Source organism: Peromyscus eremicus, chromosome 16_21 (genome assembly GCF_949786415.1).
Source record: "Peromyscus eremicus chromosome 16_21, PerEre_H2_v1, whole genome shotgun sequence".
NCBI lineage: Eukaryota > Metazoa > Chordata > Mammalia > Rodentia > Cricetidae > Peromyscus > Peromyscus eremicus.
In genome coordinates this window covers 8,169,239-8,182,983 of record NC_081432.1, presented here as the reverse complement: position 1 = coordinate 8,182,983, position 13,745 = coordinate 8,169,239, and positions in this window count along the sequence as shown.

The following is a 13,745-nucleotide window of genomic DNA, read 5'->3' as shown; positions in this document are numbered from 1 at the left end:
GCCTACACATTGTATGCAGTGCTTCGGAAATCTACATATGAATACACACACACACACACACACACACACACACACACACACACACACACGCTGTAGATGCTCAGGACCCCAGGCACAGGTAGACACAAAGGCCTGGTCTCATCTCCTGCTGTGAGAACTATGACAACCCTGCTGAGCAGCAGTCTGTGTCTTGACAAGCTGGCCTCAGTTCACCATACCAGATGACTTCCATTTTTCTGTGCGGAGACACCTTCCCACCCTACCCCCGACTTTTATCCACAGTCTGCAGCCTGTGTGGTGGGTGTGTGCATGTGCCTGTGTCTACTGTACCAACTCAACCCTGCTCCTGTCTGTCTGCCACCAGCAAGAAGCGGAGGCAGGGCACAGTAGGGGACCCGTGGGGACGAGGTCCCACTTACAGCACTATCATGGGCCTTGGATTGAGGGCCTCTACACTTGCAGGGACATGGGATCTAAGAACATGTGTAAGTCAGCAAAGGAAAGACATAGAGGTCATGTCGTACTCTCACTGGTGGGTCCCTGGAACTTCCCACCGCCAGTCTGTGTCCCCCTCCATCCTTGGCCTCCTGATCATTATTATCCGGCTGAATGCCGCCTATCCCCTCAACAGCCCTGTCACTGAGGATTGGAGTCCCCAGGAAAGATACGGAGAAACTGAAGCCCAAAGCAGTGGGCAATTTGGCCTGGTGCCAGCCGGAGGGAGGCGGGGAATGAATGAGGTCACTGCTCCTCAAACCCGAGTTATTCTTGTCTTGTTGGTGTCACGGTGACATTCAATGCACACGTTTGAGTCACAGCGTGGGCACCAAAGAGCTTTTGCTGGTGGTGGGGAGGGCCCCTTTCCCCGGTGGGGTCGTGACCTGACCTAGGAAGGGTGACCAAGAGGAACGAAGCTGCTTCACCCCTTGTTTCACCCCATCCTACTTTGTCATCCACCCGAGTCCTCCCCCACATCCTCCCCCACATCCTCCCGCTCTTCCCTCCCAGCAGGCCAGTGGCCCACCTTTGTGAGTCAACCTTAGCACAGCTGAGGCGGCTTGGGCGATGAGTCCTGGGGGAGGAGAAGAGCCAGCAGCAGCTCTGGGCCCGGAACTGGGTAGAAGGCGCCCCCTGTCGGCCATGTGAAATCCAGCAGCAGCCTTGGTGGTACTGGGAGCCAGGTCTCAGCACTACAGGACTTCAGGGCCCTTCCTAATCTCCAGGGTGGTGCTGTTTAGGGGGTGGTGGGGTGGAAAATGAAGTTTGTTCTTTCCACACCCAGATCCCGGTTGCTGCCTAAGCTTTGCGTCTTGGGCTGTCTGAGGGCAAGATGCTCATCTTTTAGCCCTGCTTGTCAAAGGGCAGTTAGTTCTACTTACAGGAGCCAACAGCCTCATGAGACAAGAGCCTTGTTCCTTCCTCACTGCCACGCTTCCTCCTGTGGGCACTAAGCCTTTTAGAAGGTGGCCAGCTGGTCATCCAGGGCCCACAGCCTAACCCTAACCCCAGCCCCGGGGACTCCACACACCCCAACATAGCATCCTGGCTGAGCTAGCTGCTGTGGATCTAAGCTCCAGCTGGACTAGATGCTCTGCCCAGCAGATTCGCCCCTGCTCAGCCTGGCTAGGCCATGCCAGACTCATCCATGGCCTGGCCTCTGACGCCCTTCCTATGCCCTCTAGCTCACCTCACATGCAGACTGGAGGCCTAGCAGCTCTATCTGTCACCCGCTCCAGAGACAGGACAGAGGGCCCTGTGCCCTGGAAGTCGGTGGCCTCTGCAAAATTATTAACCTAGAGATAAGAACATTTGTGCTGCATTTTTAAATGCTGGAATCCAGTCTTCCTGGTGTTTCTGTGACTTTTATTTTTTAAGATTTATTTATTCATGTATTTTATGTATGTGAGTGCTCTTTCTTCATGCACACACCAGAAGAGGGAGTCAGTTCCCATTACAGATGGTTGAGAGCCACCACGTGACTGCTGGGAATTGAATTCAGGACCTCTGGAAGAGCAGTCAAGTGCTCTTAACAGCTGAGCCATCTCTCCAGCCTCCTCTGTCACTTCTCAATGCGAAGTAAATGCTGTCCCTTTGACACAAAATGAAGACTCCTCTCATGCCAAGCTTCTTCCTCCTGACAGTGACCTTGTGACCTGCTCAAGGTCACCACCTCTAAAGGCATGACCCCAGGCCCAAGCGTGCTGATTGGGGGTCCTGGAAACCTGATGAGATCAGGAGGAAGGGGGGCTTCTCTTGACAGCAGCCACCCAGTGCAGTTGGCTCTGGCCCCAGGTATCATGGTGCCAGCTCCACCCATGACCCTCGCTCCCCTCTTCTACAGAGAGGAACAACAGTGCCAATTTCCCAGTCAGAGTTCCATGCCCAGCAGGCATTAGAGCCACCCAGGGACTTTGTGCCAACCCAGGGCACCATCCTCCTGCAGTTGGGGGAGTCCTTCTGACTCCTAGGATAATGTCACTAATGTCACTAGTGCGAGGCTAGCTCCAAGGGCCCCAGAGACAGGTCACTGAGAAGGTCGGCCATGGGTGAGGTCACTTTGGGTACCCTGGGTTAAAGTGAGCCAGTGAGCTCCTCCTGTCGCTAACCCAAATGTCACCCGGTGATTATACACCTGATTCCTGAGCCAGACAGGAGGTTGGAGACCCAGCTCTCCCCTGGGGGACATGTCCTAAGTCAGGCCTTTCTCTAACATTGGCCTTCAGAGTCCCCCAGAACAAGGAACAAACCCTTCCCACCTTCCACAACGCTATCTCTTCTCACACGCAGATCACCCTCCCTTCACCCAGACGTGTCCCCAGGACTGTTTTCTCGAAGTCACCTGGACTACCCCATAAAATAAGCGTGTCCTTCCACCAATTCACACTCAAGGGTGAGTAGCTGTGATGAGATCTGCCAAGTAACCCAAAGTCCCCTCTGATAGGTAGAGAATTGAAATGAGTGAGAACCCAAACCCTTAGGCTGAAACATTGGCTACGCCTGAGAGACCCACGTGGAAAGACCCTCCAGACCACAGCCAAATGGGAGGAGGGGTCCTGTCTGCAGCTTCAAGGCTTCCTTGGTGAAGCTAATGTTCAACTAGAGCTAAAAAAAAACTGCCAAGCCAGGGGTGCAGGTTGTGGGGGACAGGGACAACATGGGAAGGAGATGGTGGCTGGGGAGGCTGTGAGGTAGTGGCTGAACATGACCTCGTGCGCTGACTGCCTCCTTATTTGTCCATTCACCCTGTAGCGTTTGCAGAGTCCCTGTTCAGCGCCAGGCTGTTGGAAGTCCTGGAGAAGATTAGGCAGAAAATTAGGCAGATCTAGTCCCTGCCTGGGAGGAACGACGCTTTCCTAGGAAGGGGCTGGCAGGCAAAAATGCTTCTGCACACAACCCTAAGAACACGAGCTATGAAGACAGCCTTCCTCACATGGGGGCCTTCCAGTGAAGGGAGCAGGAGGAGGGGGATCTGTCCTGCAGAGGACTGGGTAGGTTGGGGTGGCAGAGCCTGTGGCCAGCTGAGGGCAGGGAAGACAAAGAACCCAATTTCATTGGCCCTGAAGATCCACTCACAGGCTCCCTCCTCCCCAGATGAGATGGGAACATGGAGGTGTTGGGCATGGAAGGCCTCATCCTACTCAGACTTGGGGAGGGAGACAAAATGTTTCCTTTTGGGTCCCTGGGAGTCTTGGAAAGGGGCCTCTCACGGAAGAAAGGTTGGCCTGGTTCATCCCTGGGTTCCACCGGTAAAGGTATGGTGTATGCTCGGTAGAGCACACAGCCCCCAGAGTGATGAGGTATTGGACGCCAACTGTGGGCTTCCAGAATGGGGCCCTCAGCCATCTCTGAGGTCACAAGCAGGCTCCTCAAGTCAGAGCCAGGCCCATGTTGCAGATGTGAAAACTGAGACCAAAGGCCTGGGCCGCCAACCTGCGACTTGATCCCATAAGGACAACACAGGCCCCAGCATCCCCACAGAGACCAGCTGCTTCTCATCCTCATCCTCATGGCCAGTCCCCTTCTGCTGCAGGAGATCCTGCCTCTCCTCCCAAAAGCCAACTACACAGACTTCTCCCACTGCCACAGCCCCCGGAGACAGAGTCACAGACAAAGAGCCTGGGTGTCTCTTCAAGGAGCCGCTGGCCAAGAGGCCCACTGCCACCCATGAGGTACAAAGCCCTGTAATGGGAGGCCATAGCAGCAAGTGTGCTGGCTACAGCTGCCTCAGGCCAGGAGCTGACATGGGACCACTCCTGGTGGCTTCCATCTCCAGGATCCTCTCAGAGACCGACCGCTAGGCAGAGAGTCGGGCTCCCAAGCTTGTACCCCTTATCCCCTGAGAGGCTCACTCCAAGGGCCTCCCCAAGCTGGCTGCATACTGACTCAGGCCCCCTCTCCTTGTGGCCACTATATCTCACCTACAGAACCCAGACCTGCCACCTCATGATAGAGTCCTCAGGATTTCTTTCCAGTGTCTGACCGAGGTCACCTGGCTGTCCCTAAGCTCAAAGAAAAGAAGACCCAGCCTGAGAGAGAGACTAGCCCCCCCCAAGAGACCCTAGGGAGCCCCTCCTGGTCACCCTCAGGCCCATGCAAAGGACATGGCCCAGATTATGTGGTGGTTGGTGTCTTAGTCAGGGTTTCCTATTGCTACATTAAAACACCATGACGAAAAAGCAAGTTGGGAAGGAAAGGGTTTCTTCAGCTCACACTTTCACATTATAGTCCATCACTGAAGGGAGTCAAGACAGGGACTCAAGCAGGGCAGGAACCTGGAGGCAGGAGCTGATGCAGAGGCCATGGAGGGGTGCTGCTTATTGACTTGCTCACCATGGCTTGCTCAGTCTGCTTTCTCATAGAACCCAGGACCACCAGCCCAGGGATGGCCCCACCCACCATGGGCTGGGCCCTCCCGAATTGAGCACTAAATGAGAAAATGCCTTACAGCTGGCTCTCAAGGAGGCATTTCCTCAGCTGAGGCTCCTTCCTCTCTGATGACTCCAGCTTGTGTCAAGTTGACACACAAAACCAGCCAGTGCAGAGGGAGAGAAACTGCAAGCCTGGATGCCCGTCATCCCACTAGACCCAAGAGCTCTAGGGTGACCAGCAGCAGCAGCCAGCTGGAGAATGGAGACTGCCCTACCTAGCGTGTTTGTGTTACCACAGAAGCTGGCTACAAGCAGTCTTTGGCTACCCCCAACATGTGTGAGGGCAGTCCTGCAGTTCAGCAGACCCGGGTGACTCTCACCGAAGGGCAGGCCCGGAGCAGTGTGGATGCGAAGAGTGGAGAAGGCAAATTCACAGCCACGGGACATGGTGTAAGTTCCCCGACAGCCTTGGGGCTGAGCTTCCCGTGTCTTCTTGGTGTCCAGAAGGGCCAGTGTCTCCCCATCTGTGCTGGTGGGTTTTTGTCCACTTAACACACTCTCGAGTCATCTGGGAAGAGGGAATCTTGTTCCAATTTTAGTATATGTGCCGCCAAGGCGATCACAAGGGACCAGCTGAGAAAACACCTCCATCAGCTGGCCTGTAGGGCATTTTCTTGGTTAATGATTGATGTAAGGGCCCAGTCTACTGTGGGTGCGATCACCCTGGGCTGGTGGTCCTGGGTTCTATAAGAAAGCAGGCCGAGCAATCCATGGGGAGCAAGCCAGCAGGCAGCACTCCTCCATGGCCTCTGCATCAGCTCCTGCCTCTGGGTTTCTGTTTTGACTTCCCTTCATGAAAGGTCACAGCTGTAAACTGAAATCAACCCTCTCCTCCACCAGCAAATGAAACCTACTTAGGACAGTCCCCCCAAAGGTGGCCTTGTCCAGTCTGGTTCAAGTGGTATGATAGGCACAGAGGATGTGTGGCTGTGGTAGCTGTGACGCCATATGCCATTCACCCTCACCTCCCTAGGACCATGACTGCTGCCCTACAGGGAAGGCAAGGCTCTGAATAGGCAAGTGCAGCAGCAGCAACAGCTTGGCTCCACTCCTTTCCCAGTGCTGCCTCCCTGTCAACTCTGTTCCTCCCTCCTCATAGAACAATGCGGAACCCAGGCATGCTCGCTCCATTCTTACCACCTGCAAAACTCCAAGGACATCCATTCTCATCCTGCATGAAAAGTTGGGACCCTGCGTCCCTGCTCTGCATTTCTTGGTCAAACCAAGCCTCCAGCCACCACCTCAGGCATCCTTGACTCCCAAGAACCTTTGGGAATCTGACCACAAGGACCCTCGCTTGACTCAGTTTCCCATCGCCTGCCAAGAGGCCTGCACGGAGAAGGCTGAGGTTTGGTAAGGGTGTGCCTTCCTGCCTCACTCCCTTCCTTTTGATCAGGTAGCCCAGGCTAGCTTCCAATTCTCTACGTGGCAGAGGATGACCTTGACTTCTGACCTTCCTGCTTTTCTCCCAAAAGATTACAGGCATGTACTAGCAGTCTGGGTTTATGAGACACTGGGGATGAAACCAGGGCCTCATGTATGCTAGCTAGACAAGCACTCTACCAACTAAGCCACATCCTTAGCCCTAGTGCCAACTAATATAAGCCCCTCCCACTTCCCCTTATCTTCCTCTGAAGACGTACCCAGAAACCATGCACACTCTGGGGACTCCCAAATGACCCCCTCCAACCCAGTCCTTCAGCTCTGCCTCCCTTCCAGGGCTCAGGACCAGCCAAAGCCACCTTTTCACTCGGCCTTATGGTGGGAATGTGGGGGAGTGGCAGGGACCCTGAATACTGTTTGAGGTCATGCTTTCTTCCTGGAAAGACCGGAAGCCTGATCCCTAATGGCAGAGTGCCTGTCCCCCCTGGGAAGCTCTCTCACATTTCCTGGTTCCCGGAACAAGTGTTAGGGCCAGAAGGTGGCAGTATCCTGGGCTAATGCCCTGAGCTCATTAACAGGTGACTCATGGATGGCCACTAAACAGGGGTCATCTGTGGGCGTGCACTGTGGGTTACCATAGAAACAGAAACACACGCTTTCGCACATCCGAGTGCAGCTCAGCCCTTGGGAATCAGAAGTGGGTGGCCCCTTGCTGACGGCCTCAAGCAGTCAGCTCTGCAAAGGATTATGAGGCTGGGAAACAGGCTGGGCTGCTTTCCTGGTTTGTTGACTTTTTTTTTTAAAGTGCATCACCCATCATTCATTTCAATTTACTGAATAAATCATGAAATTTTCTCACCAAGAATGAAGGAACTGGGGCTGGAAAGGTGCCTCCGTGGTTAAAAGCACTCGCTGCTCTTCCAGAAGACCCGGGTTCGATTTCCAGGACTCACACAGCAGCTTACGGCCACCTGCAACTCCAGTTCCAGAGGATCCAACACCCCGTTTTGGCCTCTGCCAGTCCCAAGTACATGTGTGATGCCGGTAAAATACCCAAACACATAAAATGATAAAATAATCATTTTCCTTTTAGAGAATAGCGAAACTCAGAACCTTTTGCTTCATGAACCACTGTGTGTGTGCTCACGGTTTGGCCTGCTGAAGGCTGGACCATGGCCCAGCCTGCTGCCCTCCAGCCTAGACATTTCTAGGTCTCAGTTTCTCCACCATTAAAGTGTGTTGATATCTGCCCTCTGACAGCCGGGGCTTCCTGGGGAGGACAGGCACAATAGTGTATGCACAACCCCAAAGGCAATGGCAGGGTAACTCAGGGACATCGTCTATACCTGTGGGTAGTCTCCTAGCCTCCAAAAAATGTATCTTACTTCTGAAGTCGACACACCCTTCTTCTCACCTGGCCTTTCAGGTTTCATGTGCAACCGTGTCCCCGTCCCCCTCAGCTCTCTGCATATCAGCACTCTGCGATGCTGGCGAGCCGGGTTTGTGAGTTGGGTTCTGACCCAGACAACCTTTTAACTGGAGTTCTTGATCACGCTGGGGGCAGAGGCGTGGGGCTTACAGCTAAGTGCAGAATAAAGGAGTCATTTCCCAACTCCACACAGCCCCTCCTCCCCAGTGGCCTTCAGATGCCCTTGAACATAAGCAAGAGGTATTTTCCTCAGCAGAAAAACGGAAATCAAATCCGTGTGATTGTATGCTTCGAGTTCAAGTACAAATCAGGCCCAGAAGGAAGCTAACACAATGAGGCAGATAACAGAGGCCCAAGTGTGGCTGTGGGGTGTGTGTGTGTGTGTGTGTGTGTTTGCACATGTGTGCCTGCCTGTGTATTCATGCATGCTTGCAGCATGACTTACGTGTGCCTGCGTGTGTGTTTTCCCTTCTGTTCTATTCTAATGGTGACAGCCTGCACACATGGGTTTGTGGTCTGTCTGCCTCTTCTGTAAACTCAATCCTCAGCCAGGAATCTTGGAAGAAGAATCTTGGAAGAAATCACACGTCCTTGGGGCTCCTGGCCTCTCAACTAACAACAGCAGCCTGGCTGGGTGGGGCATGGGGGTGGATGGGGTAGAAATGGGGGGGGGGTGAGGAGGTAGGGGGAGGCACAGAGGCTGAGGGACCTCCTGACAGCTACAGCCTAGGGTTGAGCCAACACCTTGCTGGGCCTCCAGCCTGAAGGAGGCTCCCTCTCAAGCATCCTGAAGTGGAGAATGCAGGGGTGCGGTGGGCGTGGGGGGACGGGGTAGGGGTGGGGAGTTCTACCCTGCAGAACAGGATGCTATCCTGGAGCAGACCCTGAGCCTAGCCTACAACACCCCCTTCGTGCCTTCTAAGCTGGGACTGTCCCACGTGGACGCATAGGTCCCTGGGCCCATTGTCCTTGCCGGCAACCGCAAGCAGAGCCAGGCTGTGTGAGCTCAACACCTGTGTCTTCTGAGCCCGACACTTAAGCCCTTCTCTCCCAGCGTCCCAGCCCCCACACGGGTCTCTGCAGCTGTGGCCGGAAGGAAGTGTTCTGACAGTCTCTGCCAGAGGCTTCCCAGGGAGAAGCTGTTACCCCTGGGGCCCAGCCGGCTCACAGCTCGCGTCATTGTGCGCAGGGGCCGCAGCAGAGCAGCACGGTGCTGGCTTGTGTTTAGTGACCTCTCCTTCGAACGATTGTTCCAACAGGCTCTTTATAGGGAAACACAACTGGCCCCAACAGGGCCTTTGTGTGTCTCTAGCTCAGGCTCCCTGATGGCCTACAGTTCCTTGTCACACAGGCAGAGGCCCCCCCAGAGCCAGACCCTGCGGATGTTTACTGAGGCTGCTCCCTGTTGCCTGGATCAGTGAAGGTGACCCTTAAGGCTAGTGTTCATGAGTCAGTGCCGGCCAAGGGCTTGACTTTGAGGCAAGCCTCTGCTGCCACCTGGTGGTAAGACTGTGACACACCAGTGATTAGTAGACAAAAGTCTGTGAGGATGAGGCCCGTTGAAACTAACAGGGAAATCTGGTATTTCAGAGGGGCTGATAAACCAGCCTGCAGCCACAAAACAAGCCCTGAACAGAACAGGACCAGTATCTGCCACCCTTCCCCACAGATCCCAGCCTGCAGAATTTCTGTGACACTCTAATAATCTTCCACCTGGGGGCCAGGCGGTGGTGGCACACGTCTTTAATCCCAGCACTTGGGAGGCAGAGCCAGGCAGATCTCTGTGAGGCCAGCCTGGTCTACAGAAGGAGATCCAGGACAGACTCCAAAACTACACAGAGAAGCCCTGTCTCGAAAATAATAATAATAATAATAATAATAATAATAATAATAATAATAATAATGTAATAATCTTCCACCTGGGGATCCAGAGTGCTGGATTTGAGGTCAGAGGTGGATCCCATCCCAACTTTCACCAAAAGGCAACACAAGGCAAATGACTCCATTTCTAAGCCAAGATTATCTCACTCAATACATGTGACCATGTCACAGGCTTCTAGGTAGGTTGCATGAAGACTGCCAGTTGCCAGTGTGACCAGCACCCTACTGGGCACACAGTAGATCCTCTGTTAAGGAGTTTCCCACTACTGCTGTAATTCTGGACTATGATGATACCACCATGCTGCTGCTAGTAATGGTGGTGAAAATGATATATCATCACGGCGACTGTTTTAGTTAGCGTTATTTATCAACTTGGCAGAGCCTAGGATTACCTGGGTGGGGGAATAGGAGGAACAGTTTCATTTGAGTAATAATGTCTTTATCAGATGGGCCTGTGGATATGTGTGTGGGAGATGGTCTTAGCTGTTAATTAATGTAGTGGGGGGACCAGCCCACTGTGGGTGGTATTCCGTGGGTAGGTGGTCCCAGGCTATATAAGAAAGCTAGTTAAGTGTGAGCCTTAAAGCAAGTCAGTGAACAACATCCTCCATGATTTTTGCTTCATGTTCCTGCTTGAGTTCCTACCCTGACTTCTCTCAGTGATGTATTTCTCTCAATGATGGACTTCTCTCAATGATGGACTTCTCTCAGTGATGGACTTCTCTCAATGATGGACTTCTCTCAATGAGGAACTTCTCTCAATGATGATGGACCTGGAAGTGTAAACCAAGTAAACCCTTTCCCATCCTAAGTTGCTTTTAGCCAGAGTTTTACTAAAACAACAGAAAGGGGGCTAGAAAGTGAAGGTACTAGTGGTGATGATGTTGTTGTTATAGCCTTGGTAGTAGTGGTGATGGCAATGATCTCATCAGGTTGTGAAGTCTCAAACCTGGGACAAATGGCTAACTGAGGTGTCTATTGATATATTAAGGCGGACACTATCCACCCGCCTGTCTCAGCATTGGCCAGTACTTGTTACAGAATCATCCTGGCTGGCATGCCTCACCCCCATGCTAGGTTCTCCCACCCAATGGCTGGAATGCCCTTCCCTCAGCCATTTTGGCTACCGGTTCTTTTTTGGTCTCCTGGTCTCCTGGCTCTCTCCTCTCCCCTTCCCCATCTCCTCACATGACCTGGTTCAGTTTTCCCATCCTGTTCACTTTAAACTCCCCCAGATGTCTCTGCCCGTGCCTGAGCTCTCCCTTATATCTATAATAAAAACCTCAACTCCTTAGGAGTAGTCATGTCCTTCTGCTTCTCTTTTTCATTCGCAGGTGATGACAGTGTCACAGCAGGGATAACATCATCATGGTGGTGATGGCAGTGATAATGATGACGGTGATGATGATATGATCTTGGTGGGGTGATGACAAAGATGATGGTATTAGAGCGGTCGTGATGGTGGTAGTATCACCGATGATGTTGTCATGGTAATGATGGTAACACTATGGTGGTGATGATGGTGGTGGTGGTGGTGATAGTGGTTATTGTTATTTCCCCCATTTTAGATCAAAGACTCTGTTAGAGGCCGTGGCGTTGTAAAAGTGAAAAGTCTTCGTCACAGCACCAGGCCTGCTTACCCCCCACTAAAAGAGGAGAGAGCAAGCTCAATACTGAGATACATAGACCATAGGTAAGGAATACAGAGATGTGGGGTTCAACCATAGGTCAACCAATCAGGACAGACAAAATGTCCCCAAAAATCACAAAAGCAGAACTGCACATTTACAAAAGAGTTTAGCTAAGGGTCAGCCAGTTAGAACAGGCAGCACAATTAACTCAGCATTTGGTGTCCTGAGTTAATCACCAGTGTGACAGATTTTACTTCCTCATGCTTTACCATCGCTAAGGTTATAACCCCACTGTGACAGGCTTTATATTTCCATGTCCTACAGTCCCTAAGGCAAATGTCTTATCTCCTGCTTTACTTAGGGAGATTCATTTAATCCTTTAACAAACATGGGTGTCAGGCCAGACCCAGGTGAGGAATTTAACTCTTTCAGTTATGATGATGGTGATATAGCGGTGATGATGTCATCGTTGTGGTGATAATGACGACAGTAAGGTGGTAGGGATAATAATGGTGACATCATCATCATGGTGATAATAACTGCGATGACATTGTCATTGTGGTGATGATGACAATGGTGATGGTGGTAATGATGTCATTATGGTGATGATGATGACAATGGACGTGGTCATAGTGGTAATGATGATACTGACATCATTGTGGTGGTGATCATAATGGAGATGATGACAGAGGGGTCAGTGGTGATGATCATAGCAATGACGGCGAAACTGCTGCTTGAGGTGCAGCTGGGATTCCAGGAAAGGCTCACAAATGGTTCTCGCTCTGGAACCCCACAGCCACATTCAGGTGTCTGAGTGGAGGGGGAACAGGTGCTACTACAGAGAGGTACCGCCAGCAAGGCGGCATCCAGGGAGATTCCTCTCTCAAGCTCCCCTACTAGAGAATTCCCCTCTGGTATTCCAGAATCTCCTCTGCTTGCCTGACCTTGGGCAAGGACTATAGAGCAGGCAAACCCCTGGGTTCTGCCCTCCAGACTCTGATGAGGAGGGTAAGGGCAGGCTGGGAATGTATTTTAAAAGTGCTGTGGACAATTCTGAGGTTCTGTCTGGGAGGCACTGGCTAATTCATCCTTCTATGGGTCCCAGAGTGGACAGTGCAAACTCTGACTGCCTGAGCCTGTCTGGGGAACCATTCTGACCTGAGCATACTCTGGAAACCAAGGAGTCAAGTCAGAAAATCAGGTGCAAACAGGGCACAGGAACCCTGAAAGCCAGGCCAAGAGACAGACCACAGACACAAACCACCGAGGAAGACAATCGGAGGTGGGGTTGAGCATGCCCAGCAGGCTAGGCAGTATCTAAGGGAGCAAGCATTCATGTGATATGATCAGGACTGGTCCCACATGAGTGGAAGAGAGTTGAGCAGAAGAGAGGAGAGTGGGCAGCCTCATGGCTCAGGAGTTCTTCCCACAGCCTGTGAGACTAGCAAAGACAGAAGCCCCAAGGCCAGGAATCCTCTGACTGCTAATCAGACTCCGAGAGGGCATAGTGCAGTTGTGGACCCAGCTGTACCCAATATGTTACATTGGGTCATCATAGCCTCCTGCTGGGACAGCATCCAGAAGACCTCGTCAGTACTCCAAAGAGGTCAGGGTCACCTGCCACAACTCCCAAGCACATAGAGTCTATGAATTGAGCCCAAGTGGGTTCTAGAGACTTCCAGGCCTTGCCGTTGCTCCCTTCGGGCCTCACTGTGTCCCTGGCTAAATCTGAGTTCCTCCTGGACAAGGATGACAGTGCTGATCCCCAAAGCTGCTTAGGATGGCCATCTGCTCTACGCCTGCAGGGTGTCTTGTGACCTTGGTCCCATAGTAGCTATGGTGACATGAAGTCACTTGGAATCCTGGGCAGGGAGAGTAGGTGAGGAGACATAAAATACAGGCAGCCCTAGAAGAAGTGGGCAACTAGACCCCAGGACTGGTTTTTTCTATTCTAAGAAGGGGAGTTTCACTGGGCGATGGTTGCGCACGCCTTTAATCCCAGCACTCGGGAGGCAGAGCCAGGAGGATCTCTGTGAGTTCGAGGCCAGCCTGGTCTACAGAGTGAGTTCCAGTAAAGGCACAAAGCTACATAGAGAAACCCCGTCTCGAAAAACCAAAAAAAAAAAAAAGAAGGGGAGTTTCTTGGGGATCCCCAGCCCCAAGATCCCAGAGCATTTCAGAGGGTGAAGCAGCACCAACTACAGCTGTTAAGGCCCCCAAGATTAAGAGGTATGGGTGCAGAGAGTGAGCAAGCGGCATGGGGAAGGAATAGAGGGAGGGAGGGAGGGAGGGAGGGAGGGAGGGAGGGAGGGAGGGAGAGAGGGAGGAAGGGAGGGAGGGAGAGAGACGGATGGAGGGAGGGAGAGAAGGAGGGAGAAAAGGAGAGAGGGATGGATGGAGGGAGGGAGAGAGGGAGGAAGGGAGGGAGAGAGGGAGAGAGAGGGATGGAGGGAGGGAGAGAAGGAGGGAGAAAAGGAGAGAGGGATGGAGGGA